Source organism: Triticum aestivum, chromosome 7A, assembly GCF_018294505.1.
Source record: "Triticum aestivum cultivar Chinese Spring chromosome 7A, IWGSC CS RefSeq v2.1, whole genome shotgun sequence".
NCBI classification, from domain to species: Eukaryota; Viridiplantae; Streptophyta; class Magnoliopsida; order Poales; family Poaceae; genus Triticum; species Triticum aestivum.
This window is the reverse complement of record NC_057812.1, coordinates 262,518,770-262,531,702: the sequence shown is the minus strand read 5'-3', so window position 1 is coordinate 262,531,702 and position 12,933 is coordinate 262,518,770.

The window sequence follows — 12,933 nt, the reverse complement described above, 5'->3', positions numbered from 1 at the left end:
GATTAGGATTCCCTTCATGCCGACATGAGGGGGGGGGGTTGCTAGCTACTTCACACCTTGCTAGGTGAACCTTGGTTGGGGGGCACGCATTCATAGCTTAGGATTCCCTTCGTGCCGACACGAGGAGGGGGCAAGCAATACCGAGCGCTTTGTGAGATAGGTGCCACATCGAAGTTTCATTTGGTATTTGAACATCAAACCACCCTTTTCATACATAAATTTGGTCCACATGCAAGCGCGTTTGTGTTCTGACCCTCTCCCGCGTCATTTTTCGCCAAATTTATGAACATTAGACAAGCCAGATGACGCAACAGACACGATTCACTCAAACTAACCGTGTGCCATGCCGATGCCCCTGTCACGCACACATCCGCACAGTACATTGGGCTCCATGAGGCATCCCCTCTCAAAAATATCTACCCGCCTGTAGCTTTTTCTGTTTGATAACACACATTTATTGTGTTTCGACCGTGTGTGATGTTTCTTGTTCCCAATCCCGCCTGCATCCCTCGAAAATGTCTACCTGCCTTGAGGGTATTTTCTGTTTCATAACACACGGTTGTTATCTCCGGACCGTGTGCAATACACCATCATCAAAATTTTCAATAGCCCCTGCATTTCACTCCCGCGTAGTAAAATTTTCAGTACCTGTGCGCCGTTTCCTCAAACACACCCCCGCCCACCTCCACACACACACACACCAAAACCTCCTCGGGCGTGCACACACACAGACACACCCCCTCCCTCGCTCGAAACCCTAGCAAGGTCCCCGCCACCGCAAGGCCTCCATTGTCAACATCTGCCGGTTTGCCCGTGCAGCTTACCCACCGATCTCCATACCCAAGCCGTCGTGAGTTTCTTAGATGACGCCTGCCAAACGCCCCCTTTCCCCAGATCCCCATCCCCATCTCGATCCCCCACTTCAGAGCGTCGCAGCCTAAGCCCGGCTACGCTTCCCATGGAGCTCGAGGAGCGACTGGCCCAAAAGAGGTGTATCGCGGTCTCTTTGCCCGACGTCGTCGAGGAAGTTGAGGACCATTACTAGTGGCAGACACTCAATCAGCGGGCTAGAGTATGCAGGTGTGTCGCGGACGCCGGCTACGACATCGTGGTCATTGACAGCGACGACCTGAGGTGGGCTATGTCATAGGTTAAGTGGCCCACCCCCAACCCCTCGGGTTCAACCGCCATTGATCTCATCCATGGCCCTGCCGCTGATCTCCTCTGGCTCGTTGTCAACAATTTGCCATCCTACATCACCATCGAGCCCTTTTTTTCATTTCTGAAGGACACGTTATGCGACGCTGGCTTGGGATCCACAACTTCCAAGTCAGACCTCATCGACAGCGACCACAAGGAGGGCACCCTCTCCGACTCTTCCAAGGGGAAAGAGCCGTCTGTGACATCAAGGAGGGCACCCTACAGCCGTGCTCTTCCAAGGGGAAGGAGCCCATCTGCGACAACATGCAGTGCATCCAGTGTTGGAAATATGCCCTAGAGGCAATAATAAAAGTATTATTATTATATTTCCTTGTTCATGATAATTGTCTTTTATTCATGCTATAACTGTATTATCCGGAAATCGTAATACACGTGTGAATACATAGACCACAATATGTCCCTAGTGAGCCTCTAGTTGACTAGCTCGTTGTGATCAACAGATAGTCATGGTTTCCTGGCTATGGACATTGGATGTCGTTGATAACGGGATCACATCATTAGGAGAATGATGTGATGGACAAGACCCAATCCTAAGACTAGCACAAAAGATCGTGTAGTTCATTTGCTAGAGCTTTGCCAATGTCAAGTATCTCTTCCTTCGACCATGAGAGCGTGTAACTCCTGGATACCGTAGGAGTGCTTTGGGTGTATCAAACGTCACAACGTAACTGGGTGACTATAAAGGTGCACTACAGGTATCTCCGAAAGTATCTATTGTTTTATGCGGATCGAGACTGGGATTTGGCACTCCGTGTAAACGGAGAGGTATCTCTGGGCCCACTCGGTAGGACATCATCATATGCGCAATTTGACCAAGGAGTTGATCACGGGATGATGTGTTACGGAACGAGTAAAGTGACTTGCCGGTAACGAGATTGAACAAGGTATTGGATACCGACGTTAACATACCGATAGACAAATGGAATTGAATACGGGATTGATTAAGTCCTTGACATCGTGGTTCATCCGATGAGATCATCGTGGAACATGTGGGAGCCATCATGGGTATCCAGATCCCGCTGTTGGTTATTGACCGGAGAACGTCTCGGTCATGTCTACATGTCTCCCGAACCCGTAGGGTCTACACACTTAAGGTTCGATGACGCTAGGGTTATAAAGGAAGTTTGTATGTGGTTACCGAATGTTGTTCGGAGTCCCGGATGAGATCCCGGACGTCACGAGGAGTTCCGGAATGGTCCGGAGGTAAAGATTTATATATGGGAAGTCCTATTTTGGCCATCGGAAAATGTTCGGGATTTTTCGGTATTGTACCGGGAAGGTTCTAGAAGGTTCCGGAGTGGGGCCCACCTGCATGGGGGGACCCACATGGACGTGGGTAGTGGGGGCAAGGCCCCACACCCCTGGTCAAGGCGCACCAAGATCCCCCCTTAGAAGGAATAAGATCATATCCCGAAGGGATAAGATCAAGATCCCTAAAAAGGGGGGATAACAATCGGTGGGGAAGGAAATAATGAGATTTCTTTCCTCCCACCTTGGCCAACGCCCCAATGGACTTGGAGGGCAAGAAACCAGCCCCTCCACCCCTATATATAGTGGGGAGGCGCATGGGAGCTATACACGAAGTTCTGGCACATCCCTACCTCTCTTCCTACTCCTCCTCTCCCATGGTGCTTGGCGAAGCCCTGCTGGATTGCCACGCTCCTCCACCACCACCACGCCGTTGTGCTGCTGTTGGATGGAGTCTTCCTCAACATCTCCCTCTCTCCTTGCTGGATCAAGGTGTGGGAGACGTCACCGGGCTGTACGTGTGTTGAACGCGGAGGTGCCGTGCGTTCGGCACTTGATCATCGGTGATTTGAATCACGACGAGTACGACTCCATCAACCCCGTTCACTTGAACGCTTCCGCTTAGCGATCTACAAGGGTATGCAGATGCACTCTCTTTCTACTCGTTGCTGGTCTCTCCATAGATAGATCTTGGTGACACGTAGGAAAATTTTGAATTTCTGCTACGTTCCCCAACAGTGGCATCATGAGCTAGGTCTATTGCGTAGATTCTTTGCACGAGTAGAACACAAAGTAGTTGTGGGCGTTGATGTTGTTCAATATGCTTACCATTACTAGTCCAATCTTGTTTCGACGGTATTGTGGGATGAAGCGGCCCGGACCGACCTTACACGTACTCTTACGTGAGACAGGTTTCACCGATTGACATGCACTTGGTGCATAAGGTGGCTAGCGGGTGCCAGTCTCTCCCACTTTAGTCGGAACGGATTCGATGAAAAGGGTCCTTATGAAGGGTAAATAGCAATTGGCATATCACGTTGTGGTCTTGCGTAGGTAAGAAATGTTCTTGCTAGAAACCCATAGCAGCCACGTAAAACATGCAACAACAATTAGAGGACGTCTAACTTGTTTTTGCAGGGTATGCTATGTGATGTGATATGGCCAAGAAGAATGTGATGAATGATATGTGATGTATGAGATTGATCATGTTCTTGTAATAGGATTCACGACTTGCATGTCGATGAGTATGACAACCGGCAGGAGCCATAGGAGTTGTCTTTATTTATTGTATGACCTGCGTGTCATTGAAGAACGCCATGTAAACTACTTTACTTTATTGCTAAACGCGTTAGTCATAGAAGTAGAAGTAGTCGTTGGCGTGACAACTTCATGAAGACACAATGATGGAGATCATGATGATGGAGATCATGGTGTCGTGCCGGTGACGATGATGATCATGGAGCCCCGAAGATGAAGATCAAAAGGAGCAAAATGATATTGGCCATATCATGTCACTATTTGATTGCATGTGATGTTTATCATGTTTATGCATCTTGTTTGCTTAGGACGACGGTAGTAAATAAGATGACCCCTTACAAAATTTCAAGAAGTGTTCTCCCCTAACTGTGCACCGTTGCTACAGTTCGTCGCTTCTAAGCACCACGTGATGATCGGGTGTGATGGATTCTTACGTTCACATACAACGGGTGTAAGACAGTTTTACACAGCGAAAACACTTAGGGTTAACTTGACGAGCCTAGCATGTGCAGACATGGCCTCGGAACACGGAGACCGAAAGGTCGAGCATGAGTCGTATGGTAGATACGATCAACATGAAGATGTTCACCGATGATGACTAGTCCGTCTCACGTGATGATCGAACACGGCCTAGTTGACTCGGATCATGTGATCACTTAGATGACCAGAGGGATGTCTATCTAAGTGGGAGTTCATAAGATGAACTTAATTATCCTGAACATAGTCAAAAGACCTTTTGCAAATTATGTCGTAAGCTCGCGCTTTAGTTCCACTGTTTAGATATGTTCCTAGAGAAAATATAGTTGAAAGTTGATAGTAGCGATTATGCGATCAGTAGAAAGCTTATGTCCTTAATGCACCGCTCAGTGTGCTGAACCCCAACGTCGTTTGTCGATGTTGCGAACATCGGACATACACGTTTTGATAACTACGTGATAGTTCAATTAAATGGTTTAAGTAGAGGCACCAAAGACATTTTCGAAATGTCGCGGAACATATGAGATGTTTCGAGGGCTGAAATTGGGATTTCAGGCTCGTGCCCACGTCAAGAGGTATAAGACCTCCGACGATTTTCTTAGCCTGCAAACTAAGGGAGAAAAGCTCAATCGTTGAGCTTGTGCTCAGATTGTCTGAGCACAACAATCACTTGAATCGAGTGGGAGTTGATCCTCCAGATGAGATAGTGATGTTTCCCCAAAGTCATTGCCACCAAGCTGCTAGAGCTTCGTGATTAACTATAACATATCAGGGATAGATATGATGATCCTTGAAATATTCATGATGTTTGACACTGCGAAAGTAGAAATCAAGAAGGAGCATCAATTGTTGATGGTTGGTGAAACCACTAGTTTCAAGAAGGGCAAGGGAACAAAGGGATACTTCATCAAACGGCAATTCAGCTGCTGCTCTAGTGAACAAACCCAAGGTTGAACCCAAACCCGAGACTAAGTGCTTCTGTAATAAGGGGAACAACCACTGGAGCAGCATTACCCTAGATACTTGGTAGATGAGAAGGCTGGCAAGGTCGATAGAAGTATATTGGATATACATTATGTTAATGTGTACTTTACTAGTACTCCTAGTAGCACCAGGGTATTGGATACCGGTTCGGTTGCTAAGTGTTAGTAACTCGAAATAAAAGCTACGGAATAAACGGAGACTAGCTAAAGGTGAGCTGATGATATATGTTGGAAGTGTTTCCAAGGTTGATATGATCAAGCATCGCACGCTCCCTCTACCACCGAGATTGGTGTTTGCGTTGAGCATAGACATGATTGGATTATGTCTATCGCAATACGGTTATTCATTTAAGGAGAATAATGGTTACTCTATTTTTGAATAATACCTTCAATGGTCTTGCACCTAAAGGAATGGTTTATTGAATCTCGGTCGTGGTGATACATATTTTCATGCCAAAAGATATAAGATAGTAATGATAGTACCACTTACTTGTGGCACTGCCATGTAAGTCATAATGGTATAAAACGCATGAAGAAGCTCCATGTTGATGGATCTTTGGACTCACTCGTTTTTGAAAAGTTTGAGACATGCGAACCATGTCTATTGGTGTATATGCATGAAGAAACTCCATGCAAATGGATCGTTCGGACTCACTTGATTTTGAATCACTTGAGATATGCAAATCATACCACATGGGCAAGATGACTGAAAAGCCTCATTTTCAGTAAGATGGAACAAGATAGCAACTTGTTGGAAGTAACATTTTTTGATGTGTGCAGTCGAATGAGTGCTGAGGCATGCAGTGAATATCATTATGTTCTTACTTCACAGATGATTCGAGTAAATGTTGAGTATATTTACTTGATGAAACACAAGTCTGAATTATTGAATGGTTCAAGTAATTTCAGAGTGAAGTAGCAGATCATTGTGACAAGAGGATAAAATGTCTATGATATGATCATAGAGATGAATATCTGAGTTACGAGTTTTGGCACACAATTAAGACATTGTGGAAATTGTTTCGCAATTAATACCGCCTGGAACACCATAATGTGATGGTGTGTCCGAACATCATAGTTGCACCCTATTGGATATGGTGCGTACCATGATGTCTCTTATCGAATTACCACTATCGTTCATGGGTTAGGCATTAGAGACAACCACATTCACTTTAAATAGGGCACCACGTAATTCCGATGAGATGACACCGTATGAATTATGGTTTAGAGAAACCTAAGTTGTCGTTTCTTAAAAGTTTAGGGCTGCGACGCTTATATGAAAAAGTTTCAGGTTGATAAGCTCGAACCCAAAGCGGATAAAATGCATCTTCATAGGAAACCCAAAACAGTTGGGTATACCTCCTAATTCAGATCCGAAAGCAATATGGATTGTTTCTAGAATCGGGTCCTTTCTCGAGGAAAAGTTTCTCTCGAAAGAATTGAGTGGGAGGATGGTGGAGACTTGATGAGGTTATTGAACCGTCTCTTCAACTAGTGTGTGACAGGGCACAGGGAGTTGTTCCTGTGGCACCTACACCAATTGAAGTGGAAGCTTATGATATTGATCATGAAACTTCGGATCAAGTCACTCCCAAACCTCGTAGGATGACAAGGATGCGTACTACTTCAGAGTGGTACGTAATCCTGTCTTGGAAGTCATGTTGCTAGACAACAATGAACCTACGAGCTATGGAGAAGCGATGGTGGGCCCGGATTCCGATAAATGGCTCAAGGCCATAAAACCCGAGAGAGGATCCATGTATGAAGACAAAGTGTACACTTTGGAAGAACTACTTGATGGTCGTAAGGCTGTTAGGTACATATGGATTTTGAAAGGAAGACAGACAATGATGGTAAGTGTCACCATTGAGAAAGCTCGACTTGTCGTTAAGATGTTTTTCGACAAGTTCAAGGAGTTGACTACGATGAGACTTTCTCACTCGTAGCGATGCTAAGAGTCTGTTGGAATTATATTAGCAATTACTGCATTATTTATGAAATCTTGCAGATAGGATGTCAAAACATTGTTTCCTCGACGATTCTTGAGGAAAGGTTGTATGTGATACAACCGGAAGGTTTTGTCCATCCTGAAATATGCTAATAAGTATGCAAAGCTCCAGCAATCCTTCTGAGGACTGGAGTGAGCATCTCGGAGTTGGAATGTATGCTTGGATGATGATCAAAGATTTTGGGTGTATACAAAGTTTATGAGAAACTTGTATTTCCAAAGAAGTGAGTGGGAGCACTATAGAATTTCTGATGAGTATATGTTGTTGACATATTAATGATCAGAAATGACGTAGAATTTCTGGAAAGCATATAGGGTTATTTGGAAAGTGTTTTCAATGGAAAACCTGGATTAAGCTACTTGAACATTGAGCATCAAGATCTATAAGGATAGATCAAAACGCTTAATGGTACTTTCAAATGAGCACATGCCTTGACGTGATCTTGAAGGTGTTCAAGATGGATCAGTCAAAAAAGGAGTTCTTGCCTGAGTTGTAAGGTACGAAGTTAAGGGCATCCATACCTGAGCCCTTGGCGCCTCCCTCCCTCCCGTGACACCTCCTCCTCTCCCGTAGGTGCTTGGCGAAGCCCTGCAGGATTGCCACGCTCCTCCATCACCACCACGCCGTTGTGCTGCTGCTGGATGGAGTCTTCCTCAACCTCTCCCTCTCTCCTTGCTGGATCAAGGCGTGGGAGACATCGTCGAGCTGTACGTGTGTTGAACGCGGAGGTGCCGTCCGTTCGGCACTAGGATCATCGGTGATCTGAATCACGACGAGTACGACTCCATCAACCCCGTTCACTTGAACGCTTCCGCTTAGCGATCTACAAGGGTATGTAGATGCACTCTCCTTTCTACTCGTTGCTGGTATCTCCATAGATAGATCTTGGTGTTACGTAGGAAATTTTTTGAATTTCTGCTACGTTCCCCAACAGTGGCATCATGAGCTAGGTCTATTGCGTAGATTCTTTGCACGAGTAGAACACAAAGTAGTTGTGGGCGTCGATATTGTTCAATATGCTTGCCGTTACTAGTCTTATCTTGATTCGGCGGCATCGTGGGATGAAGCGGCCCGGACCAACCTTACACGTACGCTTACGTGAGACCGGTTCCACCGACAAACATGCACTAGTTGCATAAGGTGGCTGGCGGGTGTCTGTCTCTCCCACTTTAGTCGGATCGGATTCGATGAAAAGGGTCCTTATGAAGGGTAAATAGCAATTGGCATATCACGTTGTGGTTCATGCGTAGGTAAGAAACGTTCTTGCTAGAAACCCATAGCAGCCACGTAAAACATGCAAACAACAATTAGAGGACGTCTAACTTGTTTTTGCAGGGTATGCTATGTGATGTGATATGGCCAAAAGGATGTGATGAATGATATATGTAATGTATGAGATTGATCATGTTCTTGTAATAGGAATCACGACTTGCATGTCGATGAGTATGACAACCGGCAGGAGCCATAGGAGTTGTCTTTATTTATTGTATGACCTGCGTGTCATTAAAGAACGCCATGTAAACTACTTTACTTTATTGCTAAACGCGTTAGTCATAGAAGTAGAAGTAGTCGTTGGCGTGACAACTTCATGAAGACACGATGATGGAGATCATGATGATGGAGATCATGGTGTCGTGCCGGTGACGATGATGATCATGGAGCCCCGAGGATGAAGATCAAAAGGAGCAAAATGATATTGGCCATATCATGTCACTATTTGATTGCATGTGATGTTTATCATGTTTATGCATCTTGTTTACTTAGGACGACGGTAGTAAATAAGATGATCCCTTACAAAATTTCAAGAAGTGTTCTCCCCTAACTGTGCACCGTTGCTACAGTTCGTCGCTTCTAAGCACCACGTGATGATCGGGTGTGATGGATTCTTACGTTCACATACAACGGGTGTAAGACAGTTTTACACAGCGAAAACACTTAGGGTTAACTTGACGAGCCTAGCATGTGCAGACATGGCCTCGGAACACGGAGACCGAAAGGTCGAGCATGAGTCGTATGGTAGATACGATCAACATGAAGATGTTCACCGACGTTAACTAGTCCGTCTCACGTGATGATCGGACACGGGCTAGTTGACTCGGATCATGTAATCACTTAGATGACTAGAGGGATGTCTATCTGAGTGGGAGTTCATAAGATGAACTTAATTATCCTGAACATAGTCAAAAGACCTTTTGCAAATTATGTCGTAGCTCGCGCTATAGTTCTACTGTTTTAGACATGTTCCTAGAGAAAATATAGTTGAAAGTTGATAGTAGCAATTATGCGGACAGTAGAAAGCTTATGTCCTTAATGCACTGCTCAGTGTGCTGAACCCCAAACGTCGTTTGTGGATGTTGCGAACATCGAACATACACATTTTGATAACTACGTGATAGTTCAGTTAAATGGTTTAGAGTATAGGCACCAAAGACGTTTTCGAAATGTCGCGGAACATATGAGATGTTTCGAGGGCTGAAATTAAGATTTCAGGCTCGTGCCCACGTCAAGAGGTATGAGACCTCCGACGATTTTCTTAGCCTGCAAACTAAGGGAGAAAAGCTCAATCGTTGAGCTTGTGCTCAGATTGTCTGAGTACAACAATCACTTGAATCAAGTGGGAGTTGATCTTCCAGATGAAATAGTGATAGTTTCTCCGAAGTCATTACCACCAAGCTGCTAGAGCTTCATGATGAACTATAACATATCAAGGATAGAGATGATGATCCTTGAGGTATTCGCGTTGTTTGACATCGCGAAAGTAGAAATCAAGAAGGAGCATCAATTGTTGATGGTTGGTGAAACCACTAGTTTCAAGAAGGGCAAGGGAAGGAAGGGATACTTCATGAAACGGCAAATCAGCTGCTGCACCAATGAAGAAACCCGAGGTTGAACCCAAACCCGAGACTAAGTGCTTCTGTAATAAGGGGAACAACCACTGGAGCAGGATTACCCTAGATACTTGGTAGATGAGAAGGCTGGCAAGGTCGATAGAAGTATATTGGATATACATTGTGTTAATGTGTACTTTACTAGTACTCCTAGTAGCACCAGGGTATTAGATACCGGTTCGGTTGCTAAGTGTTAGTAACTCGAAATAAAAGCTACGGAATAAAACGGAGACTGGCTAAAGGTGAGCTGACGATATGTGTTGGAAGTGTTTCCAAGTTTGATGTGATCTAACATCGCACGCTCCCTCTACCATCAAGATTAGTATTAAACCTGAATAAGTGCTCTTGCACCTAAAGGAATGGTTTATTGAATCTCGGTCGTAGTGATACACATTTTCATGCCAAAAGATATAAGATAGTAATGATAGTACCACTTACTTGTGGCACTGCCATGTAAGTCATAATGGTGTAAAACGCATGAAGAAGCTCCATGTTGATGGATCTTTGGACTCACTCGTTTTTGAAAAGTTTGAGACATGCGAACCATGTCTATTGGTGTATATGCATGAAGAAACTCCATGCAAATGGATCGTTCGGACTCACTTGATTTTGAATCACTTGAGATATGCAAATCATACCACATGGGCAAGATGACTGAAAAGCCTAATTTTCAGTAAGATGGAACAAGATAGCAACTTGTTGGAAGTAACACATTTTGATGTGTGCAGTCGAATGAGTGCTGAGGCATGCAGTGAATATCATTATGTTCTTACTTCACAGATGATTCGAGTAAATGTTGAGTATATTTACTTGATGAAACACAAGTCTGAATTATTGAATGGTTCAAGTAATTTCAGAGTGAAGTAGCAGATCATTGTGACAAGAGGATAAAATGTATATGATATGATCATAGAGATGAATATCTGAGTTACGAGTTTTGGCACACAATTAAGACATTGTGGAAATTGTTTCGCAATTAATACCGCCTGGAACACCATAATGTGATGGTGTGTCCGAACATCATAGTTGCACCCTATTGGATATGGTGCGTACCATGATGTCTCTTATCGAATTACCACTATCGTTCATGGGTTAGGCATTAGAGACAACCACATTCACTTTAAATAGGGCACCACGTAATTCCGATGAGATGACACCGTATGAATTATGGTTTAGAGAAACCTAAGTTGTCGTTTCTTAAAAGTTTGGGGCTGCGACGCTTATATGAAAAAGTTTTAGGTTGATAAGCTCGAACCCAAAGCGGATAAAATGCATCTTCATAGGAAACCCAAAACAGTTGGGTATACCTCCTAATTCAGATCCGAAAGCAATATGGATTGTTTCTAGAATCGGGTCCTTTCTTGAGGAAAAGTTTCTCTCGAAAGAATTGAGTGGGAGGATGGTGGAGACTTGATGAGGTTATTGAACCGTCTCTTCAACTAGTGTGTGACAGGGCACAGGGAGTTGTTCCTGTGGCACCTACACCAATTGAAGTGGAAGCTTATGATATTGATCATGAAACTTCGGATCAAGTCACTCCCAAACCTCGTAGGATGACAAGGATGCGTACTACTTCAGAGTGGTACGTAATCCTGTCTTGAAGGTCATGTTGCTAGACAACAATGAACCTACGAGCTATGGAGAAGCGATGGTGGGCCCGGATTCCGATAAATGGCTTGAGGCCATAAAATCCGAGAGAGGATCCATGTATGAAAACAATGTGTAGACTTTGGCAGAACGGCTCGATGGTCGTAAGGCTAATGAGTACAGATGGATTTCAAAAGGAAGACGGACAATGATGGTAAATGTCACCATTAAGAAAGCTCGACTTGTCGTTAAGATGTTTTCCGACAAGTTCAAGGAGTTGACTACGATGAGATTTTCTCACTCGTAGCGATGCTAAGAGTCTGTTGGAATTATATTAGCGATTACTGCATTATTTATGAAATCTTGCAGATAGGATATCAAAACATTGTTTCCTCGACGATTTTAATGAGGAAAGGTTGTATGTGATACAACCGGAAGGTTTTGTCAATCCCGAAAGATGCTAATAAGTATGCAAAGCTCCAGCAATCCTTCTAAGGACTGGAGTGAGCATCTCGGAGTTGGAATGTATGCTTTGATGATGATAAAAATTTTGGGTTTGTACAAAGTTTATGAGAAACTTGTATTTCCAAAGAAGTGAGTGGGAGCACTATAGAATTTCTGATGAGTATATGTTGTTGACATATTGTTGATTAGAAATGACGTAGAATTTCTGGAAAGCATATAGGGTTATTTTGAAAGTGTTTTTCAATGGAAAGCCTGGATTAAGCTACTTGAACATTGAGCATCAAGATCTATAAGGATAGATCAAAATGCTTAATAATACTTTCAAATGAGCACATACCTTGACATGATCTTGAAGGTGTTCAAGATGGACCAGTCAAAGAAGGAGTTCTTGCCTGAGTTGTAAGGTACGAAGTTAAGACTTAAAGCTCGACCACGGCAGAATAGAGAGAAAGGACGAAGGTCGTCCCCTATGCTTAAGACGTAGGCTCTTCAGTATGCTATGCTGTGTACCGCACCTGAAGTGTGCCTTGCCATGAGTCAGTCAAGGGGTACAAGAGTGATCCAAGAATGGCTCACAGGACAGCGGTCAAAGTTACCTTAGTAACTAGTGGACTAAGGAATTTTCTCGATTATGGAGGTGGTAAAAGAGTTCGTCGTAAAGGTTACGACGATGCAAGCTTGACACCTATCCGGATAGCTCTGAGTAGAGAGACCGGATACATATAATGGAGCAATAATTTAGAATAGCTCCAAGTAGAACAGTTGTTTGGAATAGCTCCAAATAGAGCGTGGTAGCTG